Source organism: Schistocerca gregaria, chromosome 3 (assembly GCF_023897955.1).
Source record: "Schistocerca gregaria isolate iqSchGreg1 chromosome 3, iqSchGreg1.2, whole genome shotgun sequence".
NCBI classification, from domain to species: domain Eukaryota; kingdom Metazoa; phylum Arthropoda; class Insecta; order Orthoptera; family Acrididae; genus Schistocerca; species Schistocerca gregaria.
The window spans coordinates 797,181,964-797,203,420 of record NC_064922.1 but is presented as its reverse complement, the minus strand read 5'-3'; positions in this window follow the sequence as shown (position 1 = coordinate 797,203,420).

The window sequence follows — 21,457 nt, the reverse complement described above, 5'->3', positions numbered from 1 at the left end:
CGACTGTGGAAACTGTATCGAACGCCTTGCGGAAGTCAAGAAACACGGCATCTACCGCGGAACACGTGTCTATGGCCCTCTGAGTCTCGTGGACGAATAGCGCGAGCTGGGTTTCACATGATCGTCTTTATCGATACCCATGCTGATTCCTACAAAGTGGATTTCTAGTCTCCAGAAAAGTCATTATACTCTAACATAATACGTGTTCCAAAATTCTACATATGATCGATGTTATAGATATAGGTCTACAGCTCTGCACATCTGATCGACGTCCCTTCTTGAAAACGGGCATGACCTGTGCCCTGTTCCAATCCTTTGCAACGCTTCCCTCTTCTAGAGACCTACGGTACACAGCTGCAAGAAGAGGGGCAAGTTTCTTCGCGTACTCTGTGTAAAATCGAATTGGTATCCCAACAGGTCCAGCGGCCTTTCCTCTTGTGAGCGATTTTAATTGTTTTTCTATCCCTCTGTCGTCTATTTCGATACTCCCTGACAGATTAAAACTGTGTGCCAGACTGAAACTCGAACGCGAGACCTTTAGCTTCCGCAGGCAAGTACTCTGCCAACTGAGCTACCCAAGCACGGCACACAGTTTTCATCTGCCAGGGAGGTTCAAAAAGTATCTTTAACCTGCTGCCCCTTATAGCATCCGAACAGGAATCGATAAGACCAGACGAGGCTAATGGCAGTGGCATTCAAACAATCATCGTTCAAATGGTTCAAATGGCTCTGAGCACTACAGGACTTAACTTCTGAGGTCATCAGTCCCCTAAAACTTAGAACTACTTATACCTAACCAACCTAAGGACATCACACACATTCATGCCCGAGGCAGGATTCGAACTTGCGACCGTAGCGGTCATACGGTTCGAGAGTGTAGCGCCTAGAACTCTCGGCCACTCCGGCCGGCAATCAGTCTTCTTTGCAATGCGTGTGTAAATAGACTTGCTAAAGGTCATACTAATGGGTAGAATGAAGAGTTTCCTCTGTCACACAGTTTAAAATGGTTTGCAGAGTACATGTTTCGATGTTGATGTGGGGTTCTGCCAACATACAAACAGGCGATGTACATAGCTCCGCTACTCCACTCAAAAACATTTTCAAGTTGTTTTGGGCAGTGGTCTAGACTAAGTTGTTAAAATTCGTTATATTAACAATACAAAATGGACCAGATTGGCACAAAGGTTAAGTCACATGTTGTTGGTCAATAACGTAAAAATTCGCCTCACAGTCCCTAAAGACAGTCCTAATAATTCATCAGATGATAATTCTGCGACAATTTTCCGCACAAAGGCTGAGCAGTATATGAAAATGCACAAGTATGAAGTGGATAAGCATGCAGTCTTGAAGGAGTAGGGATGTGGTCCCATAGAAGCACAGTGCTGAATCATGACATGAAGACTCCACTTGGTATCGTAAGATTGGTAGTGGGCCAAAACACAGCAGACTCACAGCAGTATCAGTCGAAGTCTTGAAGAGTATTAGTATAATTGGTGGGTAACCACAGAGCAGACCCACTTTAGTCCTTGTAGAGACCATGACAGTAGTGGGCCACCAAAGCTGCAGACCCACTGTAGTCCTATTAGAGATGGCCAGCAGCCATGTGTTGTCATTGTCCAGGTACACAATCACAGTTGAAGGTTCTACATCAATACTCATCACATAGTAGTGACTCATCGACTTGCTGCTGTATTATCAAGTCCATGAGCCACTACATTGTAATCAGTACTTATGTCTATCACAAGTCCCTAAACCATCACTTGTGCACTCACCAATTTTTTTTGCAGTGTTCTTACAAGCAGCAACGCTGTTAACCAGTCCTTTGCTGAACTATCAGCACACATGCAAGCACTAACACAGACATATAATCTCTGATATTTTATACATATAGTATGACCAACTGACAAATGTGTGCAGTAAAAAGAATACCTACTATTTGCCTAACTTGAAGAACTGGTGTCTATACAATTAAAATTTTACACTGTAAGAATACAATTAAAATGTAAAGAAAACATCATTATGGTAAAGAACATGATATAGAAATAACGTTTGTAGTAATACAGGATTTTCAAGAAGAATAGAAAGATGCATATATATGAGTATTACAGGAATTACGACATAAGTAAATAAATGAAAAATGAGAACATCAGTAGAAGCATAACAGGATAAATAACGTATGAACATGTTCCTAAAGTAAAGAACATGGTACAAAAACTGAAATTAGGTTTGAAGATAACAGTATTCCTCACCATACTGAATGCAGCTTAGTATTAGAAGGAAAAGAATTTTACCAAATTTACCTTATCACGTAAACATGAAGGGATACGAAGAACACAGGGACACAAGGACACACATAAACAAATCGGAATAACACAAAGGAAATGACAGCATCTGTTTTCAAGTGTAAAAGTGTCAAAGTGTCTCACATTTGATACTGCAGTACTTGTGGCATGCATTTTATACCTCTGTTTCATTTTTCTCGTTTCAAGAATATCTTCCATGCACACATCTCCTTCACTTTCAAGCGAAATTACTTAATTTGCAACAAAAGCTTCATTTAATTCTTGCACACCTCTCTTACTTCAACATTTGTTTCCACAAAAAAAATCCTAGTCTAGCATGCTAAATGTATTTATACTTTCAACCAATGCATATACTTCCATGTTTTTCTTACCTTATCACTCGTTTGCAAGAAGATCCTACCGAAAACCTGTTGTCATTATACCCTAACTATATATGTTCATTTCCAGTTTCAAAATAATTGTTCCTCATTATACAGTACCCTTTGGCCAGACATTTCCCTTATAACTTCTCAATACATTTCTTCCCAACTCATCACAACTCATTTTCTTATATAGCACACCCCCTCTTGAGCTAACTTAAATCTACTGAGCTCAGATGCACAAACTAGAGAATTAGGCAATGCAGCATCAGCACAAAAAAAACTAACACAAACAGCAACAACAAAACTTAAAATGGCCAAAGCAAACTGCAGCATATATAAAGTAGCAAGGCAAATACAACATTACAACTAATATGAGGCAATATGCACCAAATTTGAAAAATAAATCAGTGGTAAAACTCGTTTAGCACAATAATATAAAGTAAAATTCAGTAGGACGTTACCTGTCAAATAACAGCAGCAAATACAATAACTTATACCTAAAGATGATAAAGCAAAAGCATAAAAAATATAACAGTAAGGACAGCAGTGCAGACAAGGGAAATATATGTGTAAGCTGTGCATCTGTAATCATCAATACTATGCTAAGTGCCAGCACAAGGAAAAAGCTCTAGACTTTCTCCATATGAAATGCAATCATTCTATGTCACATTTTAACACTAAAGTGGTGTATCAGAACAACTTATTCTACCAAAATAGTTAACAATTTCTTGAAGAGAAAATTATGTATGCAGTTCCTGTTACTAGTCCCTTCTCCTCCTTATTATTCTTTCCTTTCCAAGTGGTCTTTCTGTAAGAATTGGATCATAAAATTATTATTTAATGCATTTGTTGACAGAAAGTGTTCCCATTAGCACATGTATTGAATTTTATTTTATACAACCAATGTTGCAGCGCAGCTAGAAACCAGATATCAAATAAAATAAGCAACTATGTACAAAGCAAAACATAAAAGCATCGTTCAATAGGCATGTGGCATTTCATAAGCCAGTAGAAATTCTCTCAAGTCTTATAGAGAGACACTTGTCATAATAAGGTGTGTAAACATAAAAATATTTCTCGTCAGTTCATAAGCATTTCAGTAAGTAACACGAAGTTGAAACTACAAAGTGCAACAATATATCTACATGTAATAGTATATGTAATGTTTGTGGCGGGCTTTGCAAAGAAATGTCAATATCGAGGTCAATGACCTCTCTTTTCTATAGCTATGGGAGCACTTGCAGAAATGAGGCGAGCTTAAATGCAGCTGAAAAGGCAGCAGTGAAGTTGACAGGCAACACATAAATATGTATATTTCAAGGAGGCTAGCGAGCAGCCCGGCACAGCGGAGCATTACATCAAGGCCACACATACTCTATACCAACATATTTATGACGACAGTTTCAGCCACAATGACAGTTTCATACAAATAAAAATTTCACAGGTTGAAAAATTACAGGAAAGTGTGTAGAAACGAAATCTCATCAATAACACTGTCCACATATTTCCGTCAGCATTCTAGTACTCACATTATCATAAATACTTTTCATATTGATCACAACCATATCTTGACATCATAATACATATCGTCATCGTAATAATATCATAACACATCAATTAAATCTAAAAATCTTCATATCTTCGTTCAATAATTTCAAAACCTCTAAAAAATGCTCTCTGCTCATTTCAGTAGTGTCATCTATCTCAAACAGGCTTCAAAAATTATGATCACGTATAATATACATCACTCAAAGCTCTCGCAGTATCACAGTCCTTCCGGAAATATATGTGAACAGTTCACAAAATGCAGACGAAGTACAATTTCATAAATGCGAAGTAATCCAACAGTGTAATTGCCTACTGTGTAATTTTGTGTTAGAGAGTATGATACCGATGTATAAAACTGGGTACGAAAATACCATAGTAGCTTGTCACACGCATGGTACTCAAAGTAGGCGTACCCCCATGAGGGATTATGAAATTATACCTCAGATCTTACAGATAAAAACTGCAGAATGCAATGTATCATTGATAACCTTATCTGTACCATTGTAGTTCAAAAATTTTCTAATAACATTTCACGTACAAAAAGTAGCGTGTGGTCTGCTTCTCAAATGGGAAGGCGTGCCGGTCCCCGCCACGAACACCCAGCGGATTAGTGCCGAGGTCCGGTGTGCCGACTGGCCTAAGGATGTATTGAAGGCGGTTTTCCATGTGCCTCGGTGAATGCTGGCTGGTTCCCTCTATTGCGCTTCAGTTACACTATGTCGGCGATTTCTGCACAAACACTGTCTCCACATATGCGTACCTCATAATTACTCTACCATGCAAACATTTGGAGTTACACTCGACTGATAATAGACGTTCCCGTTGTGGAGGGGGGGGGGGGGATTTCCCTTGGGGTCGGAACCGCCCAATAACACTTGGTACAGTGTGTCCTATCGTGGGATTGTGAATCACTCAGGGATACAGCGGGACGAAGCCTGTCTGTCGTTTCTAGGTGCCCAGTTTAATACACAATGGCTCAAATGTATGTCTTGTAGCGCTAATGTGTAATTCTTGCAGCAAGAAAATTTCACTCATTGCTTAACGGTAAAAATGTACCAAGTGTGGTAGTTATCGTCGTTCATAAGCAAAGTTCTCCAAAAATCAATGAACTTGCCTTGTCATATACATAAATTAAGAGCTATTCGTATAAATGTAGTTATTACGTTCACTGCTGGGACCTTGAAAGTACTGTATTGTAATGCATTGATGTGAGACTGTTCAGACGTAAAACAGGTACAGCGTAAAAGCAATAATGAAAATTTTGCCACTCATAAGGTGCGTCGTAATATAATCGTGTAATTGTCAAACTAACCAAATATTGTATCATCTGTAACCTCTCAGAAAGTACTTTAATTAAAAATATCTTTTCAAGCAAACGAATGTGTTGCAGTAAGCTCATTAGCACTATATTTTCCAAGAATATGTGCATTTTAGACGTGTCTTCGTTGTTCAAGTAACAAGCGAAAATATACTCACAATAAGACTGTGTCGTCTGTTCCCTATAAAAGTGTTCTCGTAAAATAACTGTCTTCATATGTTAGAAGGGTTCTTGACTGGATAGTTGACTTCAAAACGTTGCTTTATGATAACAGTTCCTAAACGTGACAATATGACAACTTGAAGAACAAAAATTTTATAGCAAAGACTAGGTCAGAAAGCAAGTTATTTTTCAATAAACGGTTTTACATGAGAAACGTGGTGTTATCCTTTACTTTTCTTAGTACGCTGAGTATCAACTCCATCGCAATTATCTGCAGTGTACATCGAATCCCGTAAGGTCCATTGTAAATTAGAAAGAATTTGTGACTCAAATGTTGCTTCTTATGTGACAATGAATGGTCTTTAATGACAACTTTTTGACCATCAATTATGTTCTTAGGTCGATGTTTACATTACTCGTAAAAGGTACAAGTTCGGTGGTTCATCATTCTTCAGCACAAGAATAGGTGGCAAAGCGCTGGAGTCATGAGGCATTTTATTGCAGAAATTTTTAAATGAGAGCAAGTATCTCTCCCAATATTGATGCTACCTGTGACAATAAAGTGTGCAAAGTTTATTAATTTCTTTCTTAATGCGTTCTTGCCGGCTACAGCAAGGAGAGTATAATGAAATAAAAACAGATTTGATTTTAAAATTCTGAAGCATGCATGACCAAATCTGAATTGTGGTCCGTTATCTGAAATGACCCTGTCAACGAGTTAATTTCACGTAAGAAATTTTTAACAGATCAGCCAGTGGCTTTGTGTAACGGTGTGAAAGAAACAAATTTTGAAGTAAGTTCAACAGCGACGAGAACGTACGAAAATCCATTCAATGTTTTAACAAGACACCGCAGAAGATTAACGGTAGCTAATTCTTTAATCTAGTAGGAATGATAGGAAACAATGGAACCGATGTGAGACTGTAGACAGTTTAGCTTTCTGACAAAGTTTTCAAATAGATAAGACTCTCCTAATACTCTTTTTCCATGTTGTTAAAATAACGAGTCTTTCGAAGTATATGACAACATTTTCGTGGACCAAAATGTACGTAGCTGAAATGAATGCACCAGATGAGTTTATCAACAAAATCGCCAGCATTACAAGGTACCCATAACTAGTCATCAACAGTGTAACGTTTGAATATGTTATTTCTAACTAGATAATAATGACAATTTACTTGTGTGTCTTTTTATGCCATTTACTTTTAATATCGTTCAAAATCGGATCCTTGTCTTACTCAAGAGCAATATCCTTTAAAGATGCAGTGATGAACTTTTCAAAGGCTACGTTTTGAATGTAAAGAACACTGAAATGTTTCTCAAGGTTAGCTTCTGTGTTGCATTTCTCAAGGTCAGCCAGTGCACGCGACAATGCGTCCGCAACAATGTTTCCGTGCCAGGAATGTAAACTATTGTGAAACAGAATTCTTGGATAAATAATGCCCAACGTTTCAACCGGTCATCATTGAATTTTGAAGACATAAAAAACTGCATTGTTTGATGATCACTATAAACTTCAACATGTTTGCCAGAAAGGAAGAAACAATATATGTTTAATGCCCAAACGATAGCTAAAGCTAATCAGTGACGGAATAATTTTTCACAGATTTTGTTGGCACGCAGCAAGCAAAAGCGATGGTTTTCTGAACAGTGATGTCATTTTATATAGCTTCTTGAAATAAATTGGCACCAAGAGCAACTTGAGAAGAATCCGTGCTAAGACAGAAATCCTGTGGCAGATCTCGGTGAGCAAAGATTGGCGCATTAAGGAGCGCTGCTTTCAAAGAATCAAATTCCACCTCTGCCTGTTCGTCCCAGTTTCAAATAGTGTTATTGCCAATGAGAGAACAAAGTGTTGGAGATACTAGAATTTGCATATGCAGGAAACAACATTATATATTCACGAGACCTAGAAAGCTGCGAACTTGTATTTTTGTGGATGGGACAAAAATAGCTCTAATTGCCTACAATCTTTCAGGATCCGGCTGAATGCCCTCAGAAGAAATAATGTGTCTCAAAAATTTCTTTGTCCTACCGAGTTCAGATTTCTACAAGTTAAGTAATTCCAGATTCAGCAAAAATACGTAACAAACTGTAGAGGATTCGATTGTGTTATTCCCAAGAGGCTCCTGCTATTAAAATGTCGTCCACGTAAGTGGTGATGTGTCGTTTTAAGGAATCAGGTAATGTGGAATTTAGAACACGAATGAATGCTGACCAAGAAATGTTCCAACCAAACAGAAGTTCCCGAAATTGATAACAAACGCCGAAACAAAGAAGAACCACATATTACTACACTCTGGATGAAGTTTAGTTTGATAAAAGCTGGATCTGATGTTAATAGAAGACAACACTTTCACGCCATTGAAATTTTGAAGTAGTTCTTGAACGTCCGCGGCCTGTCTGTTTCAGGAAAGGGTATGGTATTTATTTGTCCGGAATGTAAGAGGAGCCTGAAAGATCTCTTTTTCTCCTCAAGAACATGTAATGGATTATTGTATGAGCATACCGCTGGTCCAATACTGGCCTCGTCAAGCAGAGTTTGTATATCCATTCTAACACGGTCCCCATAATGTGCCGTAATTACGTATGGTGTGACGCAAAATTTCGTATGCTCACGAACACGAAATTTGTACTGAAGTCCTTTAATTGTTCCTGATTTTTGAGTAAAAACTGTGGAGTGTGATTTTAAGACTTGAAAAACGTCCTGCCTATCAGTGTCATTACAGTTCTCAATTATTTCAATTTTTTTTAATTAAAACAATAGTATCTAATATGTCATCAATATCATTCCTGTCAGTACGTGCAAAGTGATGGTTTGAAAGCTAATGTTCAAATTTCAAAGCTATTGACTTACCTTCTTTCTCTAAACTTATTTCATCGGCGTGAATGTTTAAAATTGCTTTATATTCATTCAAAAAGTCTACACCTAGTAGAATCTCCACCAACAATAATGGAACAATAATAAAATTCATAACAAATCTGTGGTTTAGACAAAAGAATTCTAAGTTAGTTTGGTGGTGTACATCTACACTTTTTCCAAAAATTGCACCTGTTAATTTAATCTTACATGAAGGAAGTGTGCTGCAATCGTTCGATTTGTTGTTTTCACTGAAAGCTGTTTCACTAATAACCGCAATAGTACTGCCGGAGTCAAGTATTGCAGTAAATTTTATGTCATTTGTTGTGTTGTGAATTACGGGATAAGCAGTACTGTTCTATTACATGTCATATTCCTGGAGCAAAAGGTCCATAATGTCTTCCACTTTCACGTAATTGATAGTCATGGCAGCTACGTCGTCAGCCTCATAAGTACATTTTGAAGCTGCCTGCGGTGCGATTCATTGTCTATTATCTCTTTGTTGTCTCCCGTCGTTACTGGGATTTGGAGGTCTAATTTCTACAATTTCAGCTTGTCGAGACGGCCCTGCCCTATTTGAATCACGCCAGTTGTGATTAAATTCAGGTCTGTTGCCATGACTATAGCGTCTGTCGTCTAGACGGCAATTCCTGTGATTTCTCTCTTGTCGATTAAGTGGAGGAGAATTTATCTCGCATTCGTAATTACGAGATGCACTGTTGCGTCTGAAGTCACTTTGTCTCCCTTGATAATAATTATCCTGATTCCCATATTGTCTGTTTCTACGGTTGTCTCTTGTCATAGTCATTACCACGGGAAGGTGATCTTTCTTTGTAATTATTGTTATCGTGCCAATGGTTGTCATATGGATGGTGTCTGTTTTCGTCATGTTTTGCGTTATAATGGCACACTTGCCGAGTACGATTTATTGTTTCTGTCGTCACGAAACTGTGACGGATGTGATTGTAATTGTCGTTTTCCTATTGTCACATCATGTGATTGTCCGTGTCGATTTCCAGTTCTTGCTAAAGTCCCTGAGAAGTTTCGATATCAACTTTACAACGTCCAGCAAAAAAAAAAAAAAAAAAAAAAAAAAATGTAATAACGTCTTAAGTGCGCCGGCAGTTTAATTAAGCAAATACTAATAAGTTCCAAGGGGCTGTGTGGGTTGCTCAAATACTGATTCATGTGTAACATAGCGTCAAAATATTTTACACGACTGGAAAATTGAGACTATTCGAAATGCTTCGTCAATGTAATAGTGTGTTTCATTCGACCTTGTGTAGCCTCAGGCCAATGTGCAGGAAGGATGACATGATAAAACTCTCTTTCACTGTGACTGTGGCGAATAACCGATCGCATTCTTACAGCTGGTGGTCCATTTTCTAAATAGCCACACACAAATTCTAATCTATGCTCTAATGACCAGTTAGGAGGAAAACTATGAGAAAATTGATGAAGCCAAGCTTGTGGGTGTATGTCATTACTAGAATTCTAGAGTGTTTTAAGTTTGTGCGTTGTGATGAAGGGCTTATAGTCAAAGTCATTGTGTCGCCATGTCGCAAATCGGGCATTGTTACGTCGTATCGCCAGTTCCATCTCAAGGCTCGGTGCACCCTGCAGATTCCTTTAAAGATCTCGGAAATACCATGTATTATTACTGTGTGACTTTTCCGCATTTCTAAATCCCTCTTCCCGTGTCAGAGCGCGAGTATGCTGTGAAATATGTAATTCTTGGATCGCCTGTGCCAACTGATCTTGTGCTCCCCGTATTTCTCTTTTGTGGTGCGTATTAATTTGTTTGTGACTCTGTTCAAATTTCCTAATTTCCTCGTACTCCTCAGTGTCAACAAAGGCTTCTAGGGTCATTCAAATCATCATCTATCTTCGTAGACAAATTTGTTAGCTAATCCGAAAGTTTGGCTACTTTTTTCAGTAATGTGCTGATTTCCTTCGTGCGTTTTTCTGAGCCAAGTTTTAGAGTGTCCATTCTAGTCGTAATCGTATCTACTGTGTCATTTAAGTTTTCCTGATTTTTTACAGGTTGCGCGATCGTATCGGTAGATTCAACACAGTCAATTTTAGCTTGCAATGAGTTGTGCTTTTCGTCTACAGTGTTCTGCAGTTTTTTCATTGCTGCTGCATGGTTCTGTAATGTGTCTTTATGTCGCGAAAGAATAGGTTGAAATGCTCGAAAATTTGTGTTTTTACGCCTTCAGGAATGTTTTGATATTTTCATTCGTTTTTGTGTGCCTCACCGGTTAAATATTTCGTGTTTGTTCAATTTCGTCAATTATGTCTAACTTTTGAAGTTGTTGCTGCGTTTGTTCCTGATTTTGTTCCATTTGTTGCTGTGTTTGTTTCTGATTTTGTTGCATTGTGTCTAATTTTTTAAGTTGTTGCTGTGTTTGTTTCTCAGTTTGATGAAATTTTTTAATTAATTGCAATAACAATGCATTAATGACTGAAACATATTCCTTTCTGTTTTTCATCAATTCGTTTGCACCGGCAATAATCGTATTTTAAGAAGCAGAGAGCGAGTCTTGAGATAATTCAGGAAAGTGTTTTGATGCAAAACTTGAATCTACGGTATTTGCTAAATTTTGTTCTGTTATTTCGCATTCCTGAGGTGAACTGTTACCGACCAGTCGATCTACTATAATTCCTTGTTCAATGATTGTTTCAGTTTCAACCTCATTATTTACTGTCTGGTCCTTGACTCCATGGACTATCACCAAATTATTATCCTGAACATTTGTCCATTCATTACTTGGTTGTGCTAACAAGCTACACCATCGTCACTGCCTCTTGTCAATTTGCTTTGCAGCCTAGTGCTACGCTTTTCAAACGCCTTGATTATAGCACTACGTTAAGCAGTAACACACGAAAAACAATTTGTAAGGCAAAATAAGAAGAAACATTAACATACGCAGAAAATAATAAATTACTTAGTGCAGATCCTCAGGCATGCCACAACTACTTTGCTCATGGCAATACAGTACAACAGTGAGAAACCACTACTACAAAGGAAATTCCATACATACAATTACGCGCTAGCGGTAAACAATAACAAATGTCTAATCATGCATAATTATTCAAACTACAAGGAAATCAGATGATTCCAGAGAAGTATTCTCGGCTAAGATCGACAGGTGAAACTGTGCCTTTAATTATTTTTATCATCTAAAAGCTGATCAACAGACTTTTCCCTGACAAAGACAACTCAGACTCAACCGATTCATTTATTACCCACAATACACAAGCCCAACGCAATGTGACTGCTATACAGTGACACCATGACTTCCAAAAATTAACACAAAAGAATTACCCTGAATTGCAAGATATCCTAACGGCATCAAAAATTCAAAAAATATGAATATCCAATACTGTTTATTATGTTAACTCATTTAAATCACGAATCCCATTCTTTTTTATAAGTCACTTACCTCACAGAAAATCTTCATAACACGGACTACAGTAATTACAGAAGCAGCAACTACAGCCCGCTAAATAAAAAGGTTCTAACTACTATAGACTAACTACTAAGTGGCATATGCCTAGCAAAAGAAAGATTTTGTTGAAGAGCAAACAATGTAAATTTTACCTTATTCATGTGACATCCAGTTCCAAAAATTACATAGTTGTCAATATTTCCACTATCCAAACATTATCGAACACATCCATCCTTACACATTTCTTGTCTCTCACTTTACAATGGATGTCCTACAAACACAGTCTCTCTTGTAAGAAAAAAAGTGTCCATTCACTTCTCTATCCACTCGCTAAAAGCTAGTCCGTTCAATCATGGAATCTCTTGCCGAGGGAGCAGAGCACTGTCAGCGAAATTAACACAGTCCATAGAGCTGCCAAAATACAATCACGATACTTACAGTGTTGGCACAATAATAAATATCTAATTAGGTGCAAAAGCGACTGAGAGATTCTTAGTGCAAATCCACATGCTTGCCACAACTACTTTGCTCGTGGCAATAGAGTACAGCAATGAGAAACTACAACTATAAAGGAAATTCCATACATATAATTACGTGCTAGCAGTAAGCAATAACTAATTTATAATTATTCAAACTAGACGGAAATCTGGTGATTCCATATCTTGGATGAGTAAGGCATGACCGCAGGGCCGCAGTCAGGAACCCTGTGACATCGGCAATCGTCAGTGCAATTCATGAGCAAGTTGGGGGTGTAGCTAAGGTTGCTGAGACTGGCTAGGTTTTCGGGTCTGGACAGAGGAGCTGAAGATGGCGCGACAGTAACATGGGCCTCTTCTGAAAGCCAGCTAATCACTGAGTCAGGGTTGGAGCAATTGCCTAATTCGACTCATCGGCAAGTCGGGCTGAAGCTGTCTCAGTGGTCACTACTGCAATTGCAGTTTTAAGAAATGGTGCAGTGTTGGATAAGTGGAAGCAGTTGGTCCAAGGCCAAGAATAGGATATCTGCTCCAAACTGGCATGCCAAGGAGCTGTCTATAGGACCATTAACAGTCAACGCGAGGCTTGGCCACTGTGTGGACAGAAACAAACCAGTGGAATGGGTTTGCGTTTTGTCCCAGGCCAAAGAATGACGATTCTAATGGAGGTTGGGAAAGGGAACTTTGCGTTTCAAGTGGAGCGCTACCTATGTACTATAATAGCCAAAAGTTGCATTTTAGTGGTTAAGCCATCCAGTATAGTCAACAGCGCTGAATAGAAGCAGAGCATTGACTGTATCGGTTAGAAGACAGTATTATGAACTGAAAGTCTGTGGTTATAAAGCGAAGTGTTATGTTTGTTGTGTAGTGGCACATTGGCCATGTGAATGTGTTCTCTAAACGTGAGAGTCATCTTGTTTTGTTAATTACACGCCGTGGTCATGATTCCCTTTTACGTTTTATCGTAAAGGAGATGATTCCATCTTCTAATACACTGACAGTGACTGATTTCGTTTATGACATTTGTATGAAGAAAGTTACAGTGGTGTTTTGCCATGTAAGAGCGATTCATTTTTATGATTTAGTATGCAGAATATTGCAATGAGGTATCTACGTTAAGTAGTCCTTTAGTTAGTTGGTTGTAGGCTGTCTAGTGATAAATTAGTGATAGTAGTAGCAATAGATCAGTATTCAGCTGCGCGTTATGTGCGTGATCTTAATTAACTCAGAGTTGTTATAGTGTCCTGTGGTTCATTACATAAGCTATACCTGTTGTCTCTTCCTGTCTGTGGCCAAGGGCCATGGTTTGTGATTGTTACTGTCGTTGCCTGATTATTTTCTGTGGCAAAGTTGAATTTCATTTTGGAATTTTGATGTCGAATGGCTCTACAGCCTTCATTTTCTTTCATTGAATTCATTCTCATTGCGTTAAAGGCATTTCAATTGTTACTGTTTGAGCCCTGCTGTAAGTACTGAGCTGAAAATTAGGTTCTGTCAAGCTCAAATCTGGCTCCTTCTGAGTCCAACTTGACCGATACCCTCTTCATTTCGGTATAAGTCCGCTTACTACAATATTGCCATTATCGTTCATACCTGTTTCCTACCCAGAAACGTTTTATGCCTAGTTATAATCAAATATTATTCTTCCAATTTCACTTCCAAGAAATACACCTCTCTGCATTTCTCTTCTGGTAGATGAGGGAGCTTCACGCAGAGATAATGGAAACATTCTCGAACCCTTGATAAGGCTTGAAAAATTTGTTCAATTAGGCTCAATTCAGTGTGTACAGTTCGCAACAGGTTTCTAAGTTTATGTTGCAGGTCAATTTATACTTGAGTGATGTTGATCCTTTGCCCTTTTAGCCACATATATTTATGATATTATTCATTGAAAGTTTATATGAATTATGCAACATTATTTTAAGATGTTCATCCCATTGCAACAGAACGATGTATTCTACATGAATGAAAGTAGAAATTTGGGGTCATTTTCAACTCACATTTCGAAACTAAAAGTTTATCGCCAGTTCATAAGGTTCTCTACAGGCGTTTTGTTTTGCATGTTGCTGCTAGCTCACTGACTCAGACTATCGCCAGTTCAGTAAAAAATTCCGAGAATATTCCGAAAACTTATTTTTCAGATGAGAGAGGACCACTACTTTCACACATACACGTAAGAATGTTTCTTAATGATGAGCTTCTTATCGTCGGAACTCTCATTGTGCTTTGCTTGATCTCCCATTATGTGACTTTCCTTTTCTCTGTTATGACGCTTGTGAATTTCACCATGCGTCCCCATCCAACAACCTGAAAACTTCCACATCTCATAACAACAGCAGTGTATTCAGTGGCACCACTCATGCTCAAAAAGTCTGAGACGAGTTTCATTATCATCGGGAAGTTTGTCGTACGTCTGGTGGACTCTTCATCAATCGTTTGTGACAGGCAAATGAAAACTTTTTCCTCGATTATAAGTGTAAGAAAATATCTGTAGCCTGTATGTGCCAGCATGTAAAAGACAATACAAGGAAATTCTGATGGTTCTTTCGAAAATAAAATCTAAGTAATCAGGTGTGTAAGTTAAACTTAGTTCTATCCCATCGGATCAATCTTTTTGAAAATGCCTATACAGTCACAAACCTCTAAGTTTTTATCATATGTCACCAAACATCTGTTGTTGTATATCATTCGTCACAGTTCACTTATCATTTTAAGAGATGCTTCCAAATCCGATACATGTAGCACGGAAACAATCAACAAAGTAGTCGGCAGAGAATCTGTCTGGAATGAGGCAGTTAACGTTCTTCATCAATTGGCTCACAGTGTCAATCCAGACCCAAATTCAAATTCTGTAGTGAATAAGCTAGAATACGATATGAATGGGGAAATGTCGCAGACGCTCGTATTAAAGAGAACACAATTTTTTAAGGGCTTTGTATCAAAAAATCGTGCTGTTTTGTATTGCGTGTCAATAGTTAAAAGAAAACAGTAACTGATGTGGCTTTTTATATATTTCATTACGAGATTTTTACACCACTGTCGTGTGTTAGCGCCTGGTGCAGTACTACAGCCATCCACACGATACTGGAGTTGATTAAGCTTCTTAGGGAGTAAGTGTAACAGTCTTTTATCAGACAGTGGCTTATCGGCGACACAGAAGGAAACTCAGACACAACAAGAGCTCACGTGTTGACTGCTCGTAGTTTGCCGCTTCCCCTAGCGAGATCAGGTTGCTGTGCAGAACGGAACTTGAGCCCCCGTTTACGGCTGCTATAATGAGAGTCGACGGAACGGACGGTGAAGTGGCTGCTGTTGACACAGGCCAAGGACGGCGTCTCCACCTCATCCCACCCCCCCAACACAAACCACGCCCCCAGAGGCTGCCCCGAGACTTCGCCGCCGCACCATTAAATCGGATTATTGGGAACTGTGTCACAAACACCATCGCACTTTGTCTCTTCGAGGAAATAGCGCAGGTTGAGATGACGTACAATAAAACACCAGTGTTAGCCAGCAGTGAATAGACACTTAACCTACAAAGTGTTTAAAAAATATGTCATATTCTAAAGGGAATTTCGGCCAGAAGCACGCACTTTAAATTTTCTTGTGTAGGCTGCACTTACCGGGAAACTGCCTTTGGCTGGCCATTGTAGCAGCGTGCAGCAACATGAAGACCAGTGACCAGGTGTTTACTGGAGCTTCTTGCTTTTTTCTTGGTATTTAAGTTCTATTGTTGTGGTCTTCAGTCCGAAGACTGGTTTCATGCAGATGTCCATGACAGTATATTTGGTAATCCTCTCTCCATGACTTCTGCAACGTACGTCTATTTGTCCTTGCCTATTGTATTTGAGCCTTGGTCTCACTCTAATGTTTTTACCTCCAACGCTTCCCGCCATTACTAAACAGACAATGCTTCGATGCCTCAAAGTATCACCTACCGACCGATCCATTCTCTTATTCAGGTTGCGCCTTAAATTTCTTTTATCCCCAATTCGATTCAGGACCTCCTCGTTATATATTTGATCTACCCACCCAATTTTCAGGATTCTTCTGACATGCTGCCTTTCAAAATCTTCGGTTCTCCTCGTGTCTGAACTACTTATCGTCCACTCCTTACCTCAATATAAAGTACCACTGCAGTTCAAAAATGGTTCAAATGGCTCTGACCACTATGGGACTCAACTGCTGTGGTCATCAGTCCCCTAGAACTTAGAACTAATTAAACCTAACTAACCTAAGGACATCACACACATCCATGCCCGAGGCAGGATTCGAACCTGCGACCGCAGCAGTCGCTCGGTTCCTGACTGCGCGCCTAGAACCGCGAGACCACCGCGGCCGGCGCCACTGCAGTCAGACACATTGAATTTATTATGTCATTTTCACTTAGGCCAGTACCAGTTATTTTACTGCCCAAATAATCTATTACGGTAGTGTCGCAGTTTCCCATCTAATCCCCTCAGCATAGTCTGCCTTAACTCAACTGTTTTACTTTTCCTGGTATTAACTTAGAATCTGCTTTCGTCCACATCTCGTTTTCCAGTTGTCGGCATTATGGCACCTAGATCGCGGGATCCAAGGAAGTACGTATTGTCATAATTATTTTCATACCATCGTTATTGACACACAGTTCGTCGAATTGGCATCAAATTGAAAAACGCACCAAGTGCCGAACAATTCCAGACGGGGTCTCCCGGCCAATAACACCACACCTCTTTTCAAAACACCGTCCATTCCGTTCCACTACTCTTCTCACGCCATTTCTCTTTCTAACAGAATTACGGTCATAGATAAATAGGTTTGTGTACAACTTGTGAATAACTTTTCGCGCCATGTGTCTTAGTCTGCTACCTTCATAATTTGAAAGACTGCATTTAGTCAACATTGTCAAAAGCTTTCTCTAAATCCACAAATTCTATATACATTTGTATGCATTTCTTTAACCTAAGTTCTAAGACAGGTCGTAGTGTTAGCTTCCTAGTTCTCTGCGGAATTCAAACTGATCTTCCCCAACCAGGCACTTCCGTTTTGCCTGGCTCTCTCAAACATGGTATTCACTTAAGACAGAGTTTTGGTTAGGATCGAACGTACATATGGCTCTAGATTTGAGCGATTTTAACCAAACTATCACTGGAGTCTAGTTTATTGCATTAGCTACTAAGTCTACTCCCTTGTCCACGCATTAGTAGCTGTCATGCGATGGGATCTGACGAAACGTTTGTCAGCTAGTGGACTATAAGGAAATAGAGCTCACCACTCCTTCGATTTGATCTGAGGTGCTGACTACCCGACGGCAACGCTGCGTAAGGCAGCTTCATCATCTGAAGTAACGGGCATACGACTACATAATACTAATGTCCCTTAGGTGGAGTAGTCCTCCGCTTCTGTTATAGAGACGAAGTCGCAGTTCAGGTCGTGGAGTATAATAACACGACTGGCGACACAGTTCCAGCGAAGGAAACAGTGTCAGGAACGTTTACTGTAGTACAAGAATTTGTGTGTAAACCAACACGCACGTTACGGATATGCAATCTGCTAAAACCGGAAATGCTCTCATCATCACCGGTGAAAACGGCTATCGAAAAGAAACAAGAACACAGGAGAAGAGATAAAGGCATAAAAGAAAACAGAATCCTCTAGAAAATAAACTGCCTCGTTCTGCAAAAAGGAAAATGTTCGTACCTTCTCAGAAAACTGATTACCCATCAAACAAGAAACGTATTTGCCTATGGTGCGCAAGTGATTTTGATAATGGTGGATTACCTTACAACAAATGTAAAGAATGATGGAATGAGAGGTAGACGGATAATGAAGGGTACGACTTTTTCTCATTTCCCATTGTACAATAATTTCTGGTGTGAACTTTTGCGGAATTGAGTGCTCTATGTTATCCATTTGAGCGCGTAGGAGAACACAGTTAATGCTGTTGTATGCTCGTGCTTATGTGATTGTCTGAACAGTTTTAGTGATGCCATTAATATTTTGGTGCTTAAATGACAGCTTTGTGTATAAATACATTAAATAAAGCATTAAGTATATGTTCTTACGTGATCTTAAGTAGGGAAAGTGCTATAAACTGATGTCTGCAGGCAAGTAATGCTGAGAAATGGGCTGTTTTACTAGAGTCGAAAACGATCAATATTCCATGGTGTACGCTTTCTGTTGCCTTTCATTGATCATTGTACACTATTTGCGTTTTTCCCTGTATCTAGTCTGCCGATATGACGCTGTTGCTGGTCATAAACTATATGCTCAACACTATGCAGGCACCTCATAGTTGACTTTAATATGGGTCGGATCCACCCTTCACCTTTATGCCGACTCGAACTCTGCTACAGATGCTCTCAATGAGGTGCTGAAATGTCTGTGTTGAAACGGCTACCAATTCTTCCTCAAGAGCGGAAACTAAAGAACGTATTGATGTCGGACGCTGGGTTCTGGAGAAAATACAAGTTCTAAATAATCCATGATGTGACGCATTGTGTTCAGGTAAGGTCTGTAGCCAGGCTAGTCTGTTTCAGCGACGTTAGTGTCCGTTAACCACTGCCACACAGATGCTGCTTTATGGCAGGATGTGTTTTCGTGCTGATACAAGCAGTCATCATCTCCGAACTGTTCTTCTACTGTGTGCAGTACTCACTGCAGTCAAATGTTTTCATATTCTTCCACTTTTACTTAACTGCAGTAACAGGAACACATCCTAACTGTGGAATCACGTATCGATACTAAACTACGCTTGGCGATCCATGCCTCCAGTGGCTTCGTATCACGAGCGTCATCGGCGGCCCGTAATATTGGCTGCCTGGCGCAGCCATATGGCCCACTCGCACTCGGAACTTCATGACTACGTGATGCTACGGAGACGCCGGCTAGTCGTGGCTCCGACGCTATCGTCCATACTTTAGTTCAGAGAGTCTCAACCTTGTTGCTGTGGTATCTGGTGCATTCTGCTTCTTGCTGCAGTATTTGTAATGAATCTTTGTGTGCTTGGAGAAATACATGTTATGTAAATCTGTTTACTGTGTTAACCTGTTCGCTAATCATTTCTACTTCTGTCCAGCATTTCAACAACAACAGCAGCCGTATTACTCTGTAGCCCACCTCTCCCTGTTGTGTACAAATCCGCGCACAACACTGAGCCGTGGTGCGCCTTTTCTGGCACCAGCTCTTTGGCCCGACACTATCGATTACCCGACTGTACTGGGATCTTTGCCCCTGTTGTAATTTCGCGGGTGTTTTGTTGGGCTCGCTACGAGGCCCAAGGACGTGCTCGTGTGGCCGAAAGAGGAAAACACGCGTGCTCGGCCAGGTTTTTGGGGCAGTATCCAGAAGTTAATGTATTGTCTGTATGAGATTTTCAGTGTATTTTGATTGACATCAAATCGACGTCCCTTGTAGAATGCTGTAAAATTTGGGTCACATATACGTGCATTTATTTGAAAGCACTCACTCAATTATTAGTAAAGACTCGAATTCTGTAAAGCTAGTAATTTATACATAGTTCTTTTACATACGTGCATTTATACGAATGCGCTCACTCAGTATTCGTAAAAGAGCAATTGCTTCTTCGTTTATATGGTTACTTATTGATCTTTTAACTTATATTAATCGATGTTTGGTTGGTGTTTTCCGTGTCTTCTGCAGTCTGTTTGTGTTCCTGTTTTCTGCGAGTTGGGGTGTGTGGCAGCGGCGCCACGTTCCGCTTTGGTGCACAGAAGCTGTGACGTAACGTCTAACGGGAAGTGACTCCCGGTTGGGCCCCGGCGTTTAGGTGTTGTTTTGGACGATTGTTCTGCTGCTTCCGGTATTTTAAGTCATGTCACCTTTTGCCCAGGGCAGCCTGGTGTCACTGCCTGTTTGGTAAACATTTAATGTGTTTCATGTATATTTAAAAAGGAAATATAAGTTCTTTTATTTATTAATTTGTAACTTGTTCTGCTGCTTTTGTTATTTGGGTTCTTAACGAACTGGTGTGCGTTTAATAAATCAATTTCTTATTGCAAATTATTGCTCTTTAAAAAAAAAAATTCTGTGCCACATTTCTTTAAATCACCTCCAGATTGTAATTTTTTGTTCCTTTCAGTATTGAAATCTTTGTGGCTCATCTCTTTAACTCAGTTTTCGTACTTGTAATTTGCTGCCTTGCTTGAGAAGCAAGCTGCTTGTGATGTTTTGGTGTTGACCTAAAGATGGCCACGTGTTGATTGTCTCTTAGCTGTTTTACAAATATTGTCTTTGAATAAATTGTTAATTTATTGATTATGTAGTTGTTGTGTTTAAGGAGTGACATTATATGGGCCTTGACCTTCCATACTAAGTGTACCCCTCATCCCGACTTCCTCAGTCATAAACACTAACCACGAAAAACCTCTCTGTACCTTAACACCACCTCCTCTACAGGTCACGTAACGTTCGCCTAAGCAAAAATTACCATGTTTTGTCACAGAAAATGGTGTAATTTATCAGTCCAGATAACTTGTTTCTTACAGGGTGTCCAGAAAAGGATTCCCTGATTTCAAAATTAAATATCTCGAAAACAAAGATCGATAGAGGAATGCAGTAAACGGTATGTTTATTGTGAAAGCTGTAAGACGTTTATACAGCAGTTTGAAATAATAGTTACAAGAGCTTCTAACAGATGACGCTGTACGCTGTACAGCTCATATCAGCATACATAAGTGAAATAATCGTATGAAAACAATGTTTGCAAACAATCACATCACAATGTTTTCAAAATGTTCACCATTGGTACTACAGGGGTGGCGCAAACGAAGAATGAAATTCGCCATCCCATTTCGTAGTGTCTCAACCGAAATGGATTCACATGCCACAGAGATCGTCGATTCAAGCTCGTCCAGCGTCGAGGGATGCTTTGGGTAGACCTTGTCTTTCACTGTGCCCCACAAAAAAAAAGTCACAGGGAGTCAAATCCGGCGAATATGGAGGCCAATCCATGCCTGCGCCAGTAAATTTGGG